Source organism: Aptenodytes forsteri, unplaced genomic scaffold (genome assembly GCF_000699145.1).
Source record: "Aptenodytes forsteri isolate BGI_AS27 unplaced genomic scaffold, ASM69914v1 Scaffold88, whole genome shotgun sequence".
Lineage (NCBI taxonomy): Eukaryota > Metazoa > Chordata > Aves > Sphenisciformes > Spheniscidae > Aptenodytes > Aptenodytes forsteri.
This window is the reverse complement of record NW_008795948.1, coordinates 5,055,724-5,071,588: the sequence shown is the minus strand read 5'-3', so window position 1 is coordinate 5,071,588 and position 15,865 is coordinate 5,055,724. Positions and strand designations below refer to the sequence as shown.

General features: G+C 37.3%; 1 protein-coding gene across 1 annotated transcript in view; it reads right to left on the bottom strand.

Moving 5' to 3' along the window:
• CTBP1 (C-terminal binding protein 1) overlaps positions 1-15,865 on the bottom strand; it is a 264,992-nt gene that overhangs the window by 248,419 nt on the left and 708 nt on the right. The window lies entirely within an intron of this gene.

The window sequence follows — 15,865 nt, the reverse complement described above, 5'->3', positions numbered from 1 at the left end:
CTTGGCAGTGTTTTACTGTGCTGTAAAGCTGACTAAGACGTAAAACAGAGGTGGCAGTTATTGCCTTACCTTTCAGGTCTACGTCATCCTTGTAGTTCATCAACTAAAACCCAAATCCATTAAAACCATACAAAACTACATAGAAAGCTAGAAATACCATATAAATGTGACTATCAATTTAACCTATAATTTGATCAGCATCAGATATGACAATAGTTTTATATGACAAATTGAATCCAGAACAAAAAACTTCTATGTCATCTTTAAATGACATATTTTCTTACTGCCATCTTGAAGTACAGAGATCTATACCTCATAAAAGCAGCAACCACTTCAGCCAGGAGCTCCAGGGTATCAGAGTCTTGTTTTAACACAAACATATGGAACATCTGAGCGTTCATCTGATTTTTTTCAGTGATCAAAGAACAACCTAAGGATCTCCAGCATCAATTCCTCACGAAAAAAGCATTTTTCCCCACAGAAGTGTACATCTGTCTAAAGTGCATGCCCACAATCAACGATCTTCCTAAATTTGATCTGGAATTAGAAGTAAATGTAATGGTTGTTTCAATGTTATAAAATCAAGTATGAACCTCATCCTCCAAAACCAGGTAGGGGAGGGAACAAATTCCCTTTCTCCTCCTCCTGTTTTAGAGCTCACTCAAACACTTAAAGCAAAAAGTTACATTGCTTAAAAACTTGAGTGTCATAGCATAATTCTTAACACAACCCACATGGAGGCAATGACCCACAATGAAGATGGTCTACATTTGAAACATGGAGAATTGAAAACTGACAGCATCCCTTTTTTGGTTATTCTGCTTTTACATGTGAAGTATGTTATAGGGTTAAGAAAGTTGACTAAGTTCAGTCTTCTTTATATACCCTTTCCTCTCCCCTCTCCCCTCCAATTAAGAATATTAAAAAAATGTTTGGGTCAACACCAAATTATTTTTTTTTTAACACCAAATTGTGAGACACCTGTCATAACATCTCATATTAAGCACAACTGTGTCCAAAACACTTTATTGCATTATTGATCTTAACACATACATCTCCAAGCAATCTATATCATGAAATCTTTCTTTATAAGCCCGTGTTTAGAAAGCAAAAATAAGCAAATACAAATGATTAGTAGTTTATTTCAAATCTTCTTGCAATAGTAAATCCCCAGACAAAAAGAACAGTAAAAGGGAATCATACCTAGTTTGACAAACAGCAGCCACAAAATAAGGTGGTACTTTCACACTCCCTCCGGCTCTATAATCTAAGTAACTATTGTATCCTCCCCAGATAAGGGACTTCCAAATGTCAAAGAACCATCACTAACTAGAGAAAAGTAATCCAAAGAATGAATAGGGAAGACTTCTCACTGGGGAGGACATGTTACACCAACACTCGCTATTCGAATGCGTAACAGTATTTCCAGCCTCAGACAGTGAATTTTCTGCTCTGCTTCAATAGGTATTAGGTCTTAGCAAGCAATCCATCCACATACCACATGGAAGGGAGAAGACGAAGACTGTAAAGTTTAGAGCTCTAGCACCAAAAGCAGCTGGTGAAAAGATGTCAAATGTTTTCTCTAGAGAAGGGGAAGGATCACATAGATCATCAGATGACTACACAACTTGCTGTAGGACACTTTTTGCTCTGAAGGAGCAAAAAGATCCATTGAAACGTTCCTCTCTAAGCCTCTACAGGGTACAGAGACACTGACGAGGCTGAACCTTCTTTCTTACCAGTATGACAAAAAGAAAGGTAGGTATTTCAGCCTATCATCATCTTACCTGCACTCTCTCATTTAGTCCATCAGAGCCCATGAAAGACAGCCTCTCGCTACCAATCAGCTTAGCATATCCACTGCACATTTGCTGTACTTCCAAGCAAGCGTCACTATAATTCATCTGCACCGCACATCAGGCTTGCAGACAACTTTCTGTTAATAGTCACAGCTACATAACTACTGTTTGTGTGAATCCATCTTCTGTTTCCTGTTTCATACTCTGACAGACTCTTCAAGGATATACATTTTTTTTTTCCAGATTGACATAGTGTCCAGTAGAATAGAAAACTGGTCTATAACTAGGTTTAATAAGGCACTATAATCAGGCTAAATATATATTCTGGATAGAGTAATCTCACACAGGATTTAGCACACATCTCTGAAAATGGAAAACTCTCAAGACCCTTTTTGGATTGTACCAGGATCTCTGAAAACTCAAACAATGGAAGCTTTTGGCCTGACAATTCAAATTCCAGATTCTTGTTGGATCTGGGTTTTGCAATTGGCGATACAACAAATTCTTTTCCCACAAAAGAACTGTAGCAGAAATTCCCCCTGATGCTTACTTAGCATAACCTTCCTAATTACTCAAGAGTCAATGCTGAAGAGGGAAGCCTTCATCATAAAGTCTGCTCTGGGACATGCAGCTGCCAATTGCCATGGCATGTTTGTCTTTGACAATGTAAAATATTTTTGGATGAATGTAATGTTATTTGTTTTGGTAGCAAGACTAAAGAGGGACAGGATGTTTGTTTATTCTGCTGACAAGCTGCACCCATAAAGCTTAAGGGACATACCGCATTTGACAAGCAAATATTGCTGGAAACCACCTACCTTGCTACATCACTTATTTATTAAAACCTCATGTATTACTCATTTTGTATATATACCAGTTTCATTACTCATAATGGTTTTATGAAAGAACTATATTCTTCCTTAGAGGATCAGCACACACATAATAAAAGACAATTTCTTTGTTACAGTATAGTGATAGTTAACGTGTCAATATTTTATTTCATTTAAAATTTAAACTGGATTTAGTTTTAATTTAATCTCGAGTTAACTATCCTATCCAGAGGTATGTATCCAGATGCTGAACAACTAACAAAAATGGAATGTTGAATTACAATCTAGTGCCTTATCCTACTCTTTTTATGAGACCTATTTTTATTGTCAGTCTTGACATCAATGTGAACACCAAGTTGAAAAAATACTGCATCAGGCTGCAAACTCTGTAAAACTTTCACGGCAGTGAAACTAAATAATGCAACCATTAGTATAAAGAGAAATGGATTATTTTGACAAGTAGCTGGGCATAACACTGTTTCTAAATTAAAATTTTACTGCAATCCCAAGCTGATGAAATACATAACATTTTTGCTATCAAAGTGCACCAAGTCTAAGCCAGAACTCCTAAATACCTCTTAAAAAAATCACATTAAAATTATCTGATCTTTATAATACCTATTGTTTACATCATGCCTTTCATTTCAAGGCTCTAAAGCACAGGCAAAGACTGCTAATAGCAAAAAAGCTAATTTAAGATAAAAACACATCACGAGATAGGTTCCTTACTCTAGGCTAACTTCTTAAGATAATAGGACAAATTAATATCTGCACTGCATATCTGTAGCCACTTCGCAGTTAATAGTCTGCTTTGGATGTTTTTATTGTGTATTCAATGGTTACTGTTTGCAACGACAGCGACTGTCATTTTTAATTGGCATTGGGTAACAGCCTACTAACATAAAAGACTTTCTATCCTTACAATAAATAACTGTTAGCTCAAAAAAAGCCTTCATAGCAACTTTAGGTATACACTGGCTTCCTGGACTTCAACACATACACACACTAACTTCTTCCAGAACTACTCAAACTTGATTAGTGCCAACTAAGACCGATTTTATACCAATTATGAATTTAGGAAAGAATGCTGAAACTACAGCGAGCATACTCTTAGAAATTAATGCTCATACCTCTAAAAAAGCCCCCTGTGAATCCATTAACGAAGATGATAAATGGTAAAATGTTTTAGTAATTAAAGTTTAAAGCCAAATGATGAAATTAAGACGATACCTTTCAGGATACAAAGTTAACCCAGTCTGAACATTACAGTTAAGACTCTACACAAAACCCCTCACTTTTAATAACACAAGGCTATTAAATGTATCATGAAGGAGGGGTACTCGAACTTTAAGGAAGAGTTGAAAAATTGACACTGGATATTAAACAAGTTACTGTTCCATGTCCAGATCATTTCTTCTCAAACATTAATTTCTAATTATGACATTGTCAGAATTCACAGTAAATAACATTGTGGAAATGGCTGTCACTGAGAGAAGTGGCTTCCTGAAAATGACACCAGTTCAACTGTTCACACTACTCCCAAAACATACAGCAGAAATACATAGCATGGTGCTCTGCACACTTCAACCTTACCTTTCAAGTGTCAGAATACGTCATTGCCTCTTCCCAAAACACTAGAAAAGATTTTGGACTCTACCCCCATTGATATAATCTGAGGATCTCCAGCTGACTATACTCTATCTGATTCATCATTATTATGAAGATGGAAAAATGCCAACAAAATCAAAGCATTGGGATAGAAAACAGCTGACAAAAAGTTGTTTCTTGAGACAGAAGCAAACATAAACACACTGAGGAACTTTCAAGATTATACTCCTAATTTTCATTAGAACATGCTGCCCGTATGCTAGGAGAAGGGTCAGTTTAGCATTTTATCCTATATACCTCTATAACCAGAAAACACCCACTTACATCTTCAGGCTTGCTAACAGACTACCCGTTTCTCCCAGGATGGATCTGGACAATCACAATCTATGAAGCACCTCAAGACTAGGCTGCTGTGCCTTTCCTTACCTAATTCAGACATTGCTCCATCTAGAAACACAGCCAAAGGAACAGAAAATCTTATTGGCATTTCTGGGAAACTTGTGACTAGCAGGCAAAGCTATCACCAATGGGTTCTAAATCAGAAAAAAAAATTGTATAGATACACATTTAGAACACGCTACTGCAAGGCAAAACACTGTCAACCAACCATAAACACTGCAAAAAATAATGTGGAACAGCAGTAAAGATGTAGTCAAATACAGAACAAAATAGCTTTAAATCAAATGCAAGCATCCAAAAATTAGAATGAGATTAAAGAGTGCTTAAAATATCTGCTATACTTATCTATGTATCTACTAATTTTGCTGTACAATGCTAATTAGAAACTTGAAACTATCTGTTCTTAGAACTTGCGCACTCTACCGCTAACTTCTTGTCCTCTATAGGTTTATACTGCTGCCCCCCAGTCACAGCAGGAGCAGGCAGTCTTCTCTGTACAAGTTTTCAGCACTGCCACAGGTTAAGTCCTCTCTTAACTGGGCAGGCAGAGGTGCTCAAGTTAAAAGCAATGTGACCCAGATTTAATTAAGTCTTATGCAAAATAAGTATCAATAAGGTCCAGAAACCTTGATACACAAACAGGATGCAAGTGTGTTTATTTTGATATAGTCATGTCAGGATCAGAAAAGTTAAATTTTGAATTGCTCATACAGGGATGAATACATCACCTTGTTTTTGACATCTTCACCAGTATAACAAAATACAGGGCTGAAAGTAATACAGTATATCTTAAATAGATTAAAGGATTTCATCTACTTAACTTTTATAGTGCAATGACTCTACCACAATCTTCACTTTCTTCAACCTGACTTCCCAGGAGGTAAAAATCTGCAAAATCAATTTCCTGTCCCACAGTTATTGAGTAGAATGGGAAATGGCAATTTTTTCTCAAGAGAATCTTTCCCAGATACTTTGACCCTAAAAGTAAACAGGATCTTTTCTTTAATGTCTGTGCCAGCATTTGGGGAAACACATCAACCCATGCACAACAACATAAGTGTAACAGATCTCTTTGTGTCTCACAGTCTGAACTCCACTAGTCACCTCCTCTCTCAACTCACATTGAAGGATATCATGGACTTTGTTTTTTGTATCTATTTCTACCAGACGGCCTGGGGAATGATATACTAACTGCATTAGATCAAATTCACATCACTTACAGGGAAAAGTCAGAATGACTATGACACTGATATCACTCCCTCACTGCAGAAATGCAGGGTGAAAGAAGAGTGGACGTTCAGGAAAAGATACTATGCTTAGAAGTACTTAGAATAATATATTCTTTCAGTATCAACTTCTATCTCTACTTGTCTGTCACGGTTCAGCATAAACAAAGTACCAAAAAAGAAGAGGGCGTACACATACATATTACAATTTAAGAGGAGATATAAGAAAATGTAATGCCATACTCTTTCTGGAGGCGTATCGGGAAGCAAAGCAGGGAAATGATGAAAGATCTACAAAAAAGGGCACACAAAAGCTTTCAAACTGTCATTATTTCCTTGCAAAACACACGGAAGATATTCCAATTTGCACAGGCATTACCAGTTCACACCATTCTCACTGGTTAACTTTCCTCTACAAAACCCAAGCACAGTTATCTGAGAAAGGTGGAGAAATACATTAACAACATAGCATAAGCTATAATGATTTCCACAGAAACCTTACCTAATCTTCACTGTTCTAAAGGGAAACTGTCATGCCGTTGATGCTCTAAGATTTACCAAGCTACAAATGACATAATTTACTAGACAGAGCATGCACTCAGTTTCTCAAAGCTAAAAGAATCCTTCTCCACACACACACACTTCTTACTGAGAAACATAAACAGAAGCTGTTTAGATACAAAAACTTTTCTTTATCCTATTATTTATGTGCAAAGACATACTCCAGGCACTGTGTAGACAGAAAATACCATTGTATAAACAAATTTTACAAAATAAGCCATATTGGCTTGTTCTCCAGATGAAGAAAAATATTCCTGTCAATCGGAAAACTGTTTGAGAAACTTGTTTTTAAGATTCTAAAGTTCTTCTTGGAATAAAATCTTGTTCTTTGAACAACAAAATAAAAGTATATTTTAAAAAGTGTTTGGGGCTGTTTCAACTATATCCAAGAACAGAAAACAGCAAATAGCCATTTTCAGTAACAGAATACTGACTCTGCTACCAATAAAGATACTAGTAGATAATTGAAGCAGAGTAGCACATGAAGGAAACTGTGGAAATTTAAGACACAATTTGTACTTCAAACTATAATTTCTTAAATTTTACCACCAAATTTAGTATTTAACTGCTCCTCTCCGGCAACTGATTAAACGGATCAGTCCTTGGCAAGTCACAAATGATAAGCCTTATTGTGAACTGTGATGAATAACCTGTACAGGCTGACAGTCCACTCTAATTCTTTCTAAATTTTGCTTCACACTTTTTCAGCATTAAGCTATCCCATATACCCTGCATTGCACCTGAAACCAATTTACACAGTTTCATATGATGTGCAAATGGAGCAAGAATCATCTCAAAGATCTTAGAACACGTCAGAGCAAGAATCATCTCAAAGATCTTAGAACATGTGAGACTTCACATTGCATTGGAGAATTTCCATGACCATGCACAAAAAGAACAAGATAAATACTGTAAACTTTAGTCCTGAAAATCCTTATTCACTTCAGTAGACCCAGTGACTTAAGTGAAACTATTCAGCTGTTGGAGATTGAGCACAAACATGGCTGTTTGCACTGGAATTCTCAATCTTGCATTTCTTGTTTTTGCAATCTACAAATATAATAGAGAAGGCCAGAGGTTCTCCGATACTACTGTAAATCGTCTCATTAGGGAAATGGAGAGTTCTTTTTTTCCCAACATCCTAAGATGCCGCTAAAACTACACTTCTGGCTGAATCCCAACAGAACAGCTCAACAAGTCAACGAAGGCCCATCTTTTGTTTGAAATTTTAAAACAGGGATTGATAATCTGTCAATACTCAATAACAAGGTACTAACCAGCCAGCTGATATTCAGCTACCTACAAAACTTCTAAATTAGCAACAACAGTCTGGAAATATCTTATCAGCGCTATCCCTGAGCTTTCTTCTGGAAACACTTTATTATCAAATCACTAGTGTTTTAATTCTTTTAATGCTTAATGACTTTTGATGCAAATATTATGCGAGATCCACCATCTACTGGTCATGTGTGCCTCTGTAAGACAAAATATTGCTTGTCTCGAAATTTCATTGATAGATGATGATTGGTAGATATTGAAGTACTTTAAAAAGGAATTACCATTATACCCCTTCCGTAGATGGAAAACAGAAACAGAAAGGTGAATTGACTTGCCCTAATCCAATAGCAAAGCAAGGAAAACACTATTTGCTCCGATTCAACTGTCCTAGCCATTAGGTTGTACAGTGTCCTGTGCCTGAAATACTAGATATATCACTTTAAATATAGTACATCCTAATAAAGAAGGGTGATAAAACAATTTCAAAATACATTGAACAATGAAATGAATTGTCACACATCAATAGCTACATCTAAATTTTGCTCTAGTTTATGGAAGCTTTCTGCTTCAATCTAAAATAGCAATCTTTACATAAATAAAAATTTTCATCTGAAATAATAATCCATTATTAATGCAATAACAGTGTACCATTCCATTCAAATGTCAACTCCAACAATAGGGAAAAAAGCAAAATACTGTCCACTAACAGCAGCAAAGGAATTCCTTTTCCTTCTCTTCCTCCCTATTAGGGCAGAATACAATGAGTGAGTTTTCAATACTTTTCAAGAAATCACAATTTAAATACAAAAATCAATACATGTTGAGTTGATCATTTCTATTGTGAAAACAACGTGTAACGAACATGAATTACGTTGCTGTTGGGTCTATTATTTACCATTTTGCCTGAAGTCCAAAAGCGTACATTCCATTCCCAGGTTTAACCGACACTGTTGCACCGCAGCAGTGAATGCTGTCTGCTAAACAGGTATCCGATAACACACTCTTAGAACACTTGAGAAAGGGAAGTGTGGGATTATGACCCACAAAAAGCTGAAAGTGTTTCCTAGCAAATCCATAAACACCTTAAAAGTTTTAACACTAAGTGTCTAGACTATGCTGAACTGCAAGTTCCCCTGTGGACTTCCCATAAGACAAGTGTTTTTCAACCACTGTGTTGGGTGGGGGGACAGGGAGGAGGGGAAACTCAAAAATTTAAAATATTTTATTAAAGATATTTCTAATACATTGCCAAAACCCCAGTACGTTTTAACCTCTATTACTAGAAAGCTGAACATACCCTAAAACCCCAAGATGCGTCTGCACTGTAATAGTGAATGTACTTTTCACTATCATAAGGAAACGGTCCTTCTATACTGGAAATTAAACCTGACCTCTCCCCTTTCTGTTTCCTAAGTATTCCAAATAGCTAATCACTAATTAGTATCTCTGGTGGTTCTCTCAGAACATACGACTTCTATGTGCAAGCACGACAATCCTTCCCATATCCCTCTGAGCTGATCAGCATAATGTGAAGTTCATCCATGAAAAGCTCAGGGTAACGCTGAACCCTCTCAACTCAAGGAAATCAGAAATATGGTCAAAGTGTTTCTGGCTGCAGGTCAAACTCCCCCAGTGTTTACCAGCTAAAACACTAAGCTCTGAATTTCTTTTCCACTTCATGTGACCGCCATTTTTGAAGTTTAAAAAAAAAATCCTAAATACATATCATATGCATGCTTAAAAATAGGAATGCTATGCAATCCAAATAAATCAGTATCACTTAATTCTGCAAGAACCTAAAATGAGTTAATTCAGAATATCAGACTTTACCTGATCTTATGCTGCTGTCACTTGGTAATGTAAAAATCTATGCTGGGTTCTGTTTTTGTTTCCTTAGAGTAGGAGGATTATTTTAATATGGAGAGGATTGATTTCATTCCTGTATGCGTGAGCTGCTGTTGATATTCCCAACCAGAAAGATTCCTTTCTAGAATTATCATCAACATATATTACAAGAGAGTGTTTACTTCCACCCTGCCTCTGTTCTATAAGCCTCCTCAGTGTTAATTCCCAGAGCAAGGCTACAGGTCTCCTGCTCAAAATTTCTCTTTAGGTTTTCTAATCCTTTTCTCCTTAATCTCCATTATACGAAAAGAAATCCACATATGTATGCTCTGTGAGAAGCTAAGTAACTTTACCTCTCACCATAGTTACCACATCTGATTTAACCACTGGCTCCGGACATTGAATCATTGTCCTTTAAGATTTAAGATTTTATTTGTGTATGCCTCGATACATTCAACAAGCACAAAATCCTACACAGAGATTGATTTTAATATCATTAGTAGACAATTACATGTCAATTTATGCGACTGTGAGATAACATACCATCCGCCTCTGCTATTTCTGTCCTGTGTGTGTTGTTTTCCAAGATCTCAGAAGCTAAAATGTTTAAATGTGTTACTATGACTGTTATTAAAAAGATTTTCTGTCTAATTCAATTCTTCGAATGGTTCCAAAACAATTTTACATTCAGATTTTCATTAGGGTGCTCAACTATTCTATCAGACTTTTTTGTTTCTCATGGTAACCAATTTTATTTGACTTAACAGAAGCTGTTCAAATATTTAAAGGCACTCCGAGATGGCAGGAGTTTATCTAGCAGCATACATGTTGTGTCACAGATATTCCTTTCCTTGCTCTTACTTGCCTTTTTTTTTTCCTTCCTCAAAAACAGTAGCAAACAAATGAGATCTCGACTAGCCACATTGTACCGTGAACGTGCTCACTTCATCTGTTTATGTTAATATTCAAGTTACAATGGGCTCATTTCGAAATCACAAGCTCGGTAGTTAAAACAGATGCTTCTTACGTTCCTTCATATGCACTGTATCCCTTTGCCAGTATCGTCAGGCGCAACGCAAGAACTAAAGTATAAACATCTGCAACACCTCTCTGTTTTGTTAACATTCTTTCACACATTTTCTTGCTAACTCCAAAAAGGCTCAACGGTGTAAAAAAACCCAGCGAAATTGGAAACATCTGCGAGATAGCTACGGAAAACGGAATGAAACATGAATAAACAAAAACATGGCGAAAGTGGCCTGGGGTTGTTACACTGTCAGATCATTTTTCCAAGCCCAACATCAAGGCTTTTGTTACAACCAAAGCGGTCATTTGCATGGAGAACCAACAGGGTTTCTTCTTCTTCAGCGTTTCCCCGGTCGTAACACACACTCGCTCTCTCCGATGCACACAGAGGCAAACCTCCCCTCTTGCAAACAAACAACACGGCTAAACGCACACGTATCCGCAACTACGGAACCTACAGATCGCGAACAACCCTCCGCATACTGAATAGTTTGCTACCAAGACGCAATTTAGGTATAAAAATAACAGACAAACCTTTGGAGCGCTGCCCCAGCCGGAGTTCCTCTCCCTCCGCTCTGCTGTTACTGACAAGATCAGGCTGAGATTAACAAGTCCATGCTACTCTGACAACCTTGCTCCTCTGGCTTTTGCACACACGCCGTGGGCTTTAAATAATATCAAACTTTCAGAAAGTTAAAAATGGAATGAATTAAAGGAATGTAAAGCACAATGGCAGGAAAGCAGCAAACACTGCCTGGACAATTATTGCAGCAGCACGCAGGGCACTGCTCTGTAGCCTTCTTTGTATTATATGTTTTCTCCAACTTTTTCTTCCCCCCCCCCCCCCCCCCCCATTTTTCAGGGGGCTGTAGCATAAAGCATAAACCAAAAACTGCTCATGGCTAAAAAAAAAAAAATAGGTAAGCCCCCTCCCCTTTGCATGTTAAAACATCCATTTAGACCATTCAGAAAGTTAGAGGAGTCTGTGCACTCTATCAGTTCAGTAAGTCCCACATGCCATTTTTTATGCAAATACAGCTGCTCTTTTTCAAATGAGATTTCACAAGAATTTGAGCTACATTGTGAATTTTGCCCCCTCCCCCCCCTTTTTTTGTAAAAGCAAGTTAATAAACACTTTGACACCTGGAAACCGGTTTGCGTAAACACGGAATAATTTCTAAATAACTTTCACACACATGCATTGCCTGAAAGGTACCAGATTAGTAACCGAGATATTAAATTGGCTGCTCACACAGCTGATTCAGCACAGACAATGGCCTCTACTGAGGTCTCAACTCTAATCCATTATGGCAACTCTGTAACCTCAATTGCTGAGTGCATCTACATTTTCCCCTGATAAGGAAATTGTCCTTATAATCATGCTAAAATAAGGAAACAAAGCGTTTGATCTGCAATTACTACTTTACAACGATGCTCTAAACTGTGGCACGTCAGGGCAATCTCTCCTGCTGTTGTTAATCGCTGGGTTTTGTTGGTGGGGGCTTTTTTTTGTTTGTTCGTTGGGTTTTTACACTCTTGGTAATTTCCTCTCAGATACAGAAATAAAAACACCAACTTCTCCAGCCTATTTACATAAGCCAGATACACTAATACACTCTTCAGTTATAAGCTTAAAATTACAATACCAGAAAAGAACTATACAGTCATATTATTACTTTCTTTTAAAGTAAAAATATGCACTTAATGCAAAAATTGTGCAACAGCCTAAGTCTGCTGGGCAAGAAAACCAAAGTGTAAGTTTTGCCCCTTTTGACCAATATGGAATAGCCAAGACAACAGGCAGCTCATTTGATCCTTACAAAACTCAGTATATCAACACTTGTTCATCAAAAGGTGTGTCTCTGCTCTCTATGAATTTCTGACTCCGCAGTAGCGTTGCATATGTATTATATAAAAAGAATTAGCATCCATTAAAATGGAGCAATCCATTAAAAATGCTCAGTTGCTGTGAATAACGCAGTGAAGCAACGATTTCCCCAGTAGGAATTCTCTCAAAATACTCCAAGAGCTTACCATTTTCCAAATCCTCATTATCTTCTAAAAGTCATGACTCTTACTGAATATCTGTCTCAAGGTATCTGAGATTAGTACAGGTCATCTCACATTTCTGTCTTACAAAGACAGCTGCCTGGCATATTTTGAAGACAAGCTGCTTTGATATTAACACCTTATTCTGTACAATGCTGTGCACAGTAGTTGTTAAGAAATACCAAAATTTCTCCCATTGTTCAGAAGAAAAAATTAACATAGATTAAAAGTAAGGTCCTAGATATTTCATAAACATCATAATTCACCAGAACAATACAGCGAAGGCTTCTACTTCTCCATTATAAGATGGACAGTACGATCACCACCATTCTGCTCAGGGGAAGAGAGCTCTTCTGGCCAGTGGGGCAACCTGTGCTGATCCAACACAGGACTTTACATCACTGGCTTATGCCAGTCTCATCTGCTAAAATGAGAAATGATGGTGACACGCATTCACTTCTGCCACCCTGGCACAGAGGTTATAATGTCCACAAAGAGGAAAAAGAAGCAAGTGCAGTAAAATCTCAGTCCACAGCAGTTTTCTTGGGCACGTGGAAGCAGAGCACTAAGGTTTCTGCTTTGCTCCACCAAATAACGTACAGAGTATTTATGTTTTTGAAAGACACATAATTTGCATGCAATGCTTAATGGTAGACAGGTGTTCTTTCTCTCATCATTAATTTGAAGCAAAGCAGAAGACTATTGGAAATATTTTTAAGATACCGTCAAATGAGTAAGGTTCTCCTAAAGGTTCGGAGTATTCTGTACGCACTGCTTAATTTTAACTAATTGCTAATTCACATTAATAAGACACCAAATGAGGACAAACATTAATAGATTATGATTCAACTGGACAAGGCCAAGAAATACAAAATGGAAGCTGATTTTCATTCTTCCTTTTACACCACTAGGGGACAAGGAAAAATAAACAAGATACAGTACACAGACCTTCTTAGTAGATCCAAATTTGTATTTCCTATTTAAGAATAAAGCGGTATATTTTATAAGAACTGTAAAAGCAAAGTTGTATTGGTAATTAAACTAAATTTAATTAAATTAAGCCTCGGCTTTATAACTTTGTATGGTAGGTTAAGCAGAAGACATTTATTAACCTAATATTAAAGAACAAAGTACAACCTCTGTATATGAATAACCATACCCAGGAATAATAATAACCATAAACATTTTGTCAAATTCAGCAGCAGGAAACTTCAGATTTTAACCAGTTCAAAAGATCATTAGCTTAGTTCTTATCTCCACATTTATCATGCCAACATTTATATTATAAATCAACAGCTGCAACCTAAAGTTGAAAACATGCCAGAAATATGCATAGGTTGTATCAATATTTGCACATGGAGACTAGAACATAAACTAGTTGACACTCAACACTTAAAGCTTCCTCTCTGAAGTTGCAATATTTAAAGGTTAAAGATTAGACATGCTCCCTCTTGTGTTAAACCAAGAATACAGGGAATACATGCTGTTTTCTCTGACATGATGGTTGCTTGGCCATCTGTTCCAGTAAGCAAACCCTTTAACTTTGGCTACTAATGTCTGACAAACCTTCACCAATAATTCTCCAGTTTAAAGACAGATATAGTCTGAGCACGTAACCTGCATCCATAGAATATTTGTGTTACATTAAATCAGCTACTGTATTATCAGAAAGCAACATTAAGGGATTACATACAAAAAATCTGTTGCAAGTAAGTTTTTTTGACAAATACACATATGACTTGGTAAATTACATGGAAAGTCACACTTCTTCAGTCCCACTAAGCATCACAGGCCTAAGGAGTTAAAGTATGCCAACTTCAAGCTGTTCAGTAACATCAATGATATGGAATATTGAACAGCAAATTTCCATCTAAATATTAGCTTAGAGAATATTTAAGACAGACAGGAACAACAGGAAGAATTCACAATGCCACATAATTACATTTGTAAATACAGCAACAATCGAGCTAAGTTTTCAGTCCTCCACCTGACAAGCTCAGGTGAACCATTCCCTGCACAGAGCCTTAATGGAGTCAAAATCCTCCTTACACAAATCCTCTTGCAGAATCCAGCCCCAAGATCCTGTCTAGACATGAATGTTAATCCCAGGTGTAACTAACACAAATGTTTTTACTAATATAGTTTTTAAACAAAGGCTTTGCACCTGGTGTGGGCTTGGCAAATTACATTTAGGCATACATTTGCTGATTATGGTCAGTACCAGACTGAATGCCAGGGCAGCTGACAGTAAACACAAGTAAATAGTTTGCAGTCCAAAGCTGAAGAGAATCTAATGCTCGACTACATGACTTCACACATTTTCTTTTGTTTACCACCAGCCCTTTGTGGTGGATAGAAGATGCTCTCAGTGCAACGGGGCCTATGCACATTGAAAATAAATAATGTTACCGAGTATCCTAAGAAACACACTTGTTAAATATGACTTGCTCTTTCAAACCATGAAAGTTGAATGTGTTTTATCTTCCTGGAAATATTTGTGTTTATTTTTCTACAGTCTTCTGCAGACCAGAAATAATATAACCACACAGTTTAGGAAAGACAGCAAAAAACACCATGATTATTAATGGATACAGGTTTTGGGGTGTCTTTAAAGCCTCAAACCACAACAGCACACTACCTGAAACAATGGCAAGCACCTGCATGGAGAAACACAACTTTTGCCACCAACTTCAACAACAGAAGAAAGTTTGTATCACTGCACATACAGCTCCTGATCAGTGTGTTTCCACTTTCTTACTGTTATGCTGCAGACCTAATAGCTTCAAGGTCTGGCAAAGTGCCTTCCGTCTCACTCGCTAAGGTGTTCAAATCCCAGTGAGAAGCTTCATGTAGGGTACTAAAAGAGGACACATGTCATGATTGAATCTCAAGACACTGCCCTCTACATATTATCAAGAAAATAGCTTTTATGTCAATAGCCAGAGGATTAATAGTATCCAAGAGTGGTTTTATTCCCTCAGACACACAAGTAGAGGCAGTCTGCAGGATCGGGTCCCTTTTTATATGGAAACATTCACATACACTCGGCAGAGGAATTATTGCTCATTTAAACCAGTGCTTTTCACCTTACGGCCCACCAGCTCCCATGGACCACTCTCAGGGACTGAACAGAGGTAAGGAAGACAAGCAAGACAAGCAAGCCTTTTGAGCACGGCGTTACACCGGCCAGAGATCCACAACTCCCTCCACATACAGCTGGGAGCCCGCAAACCCAACCAACAAA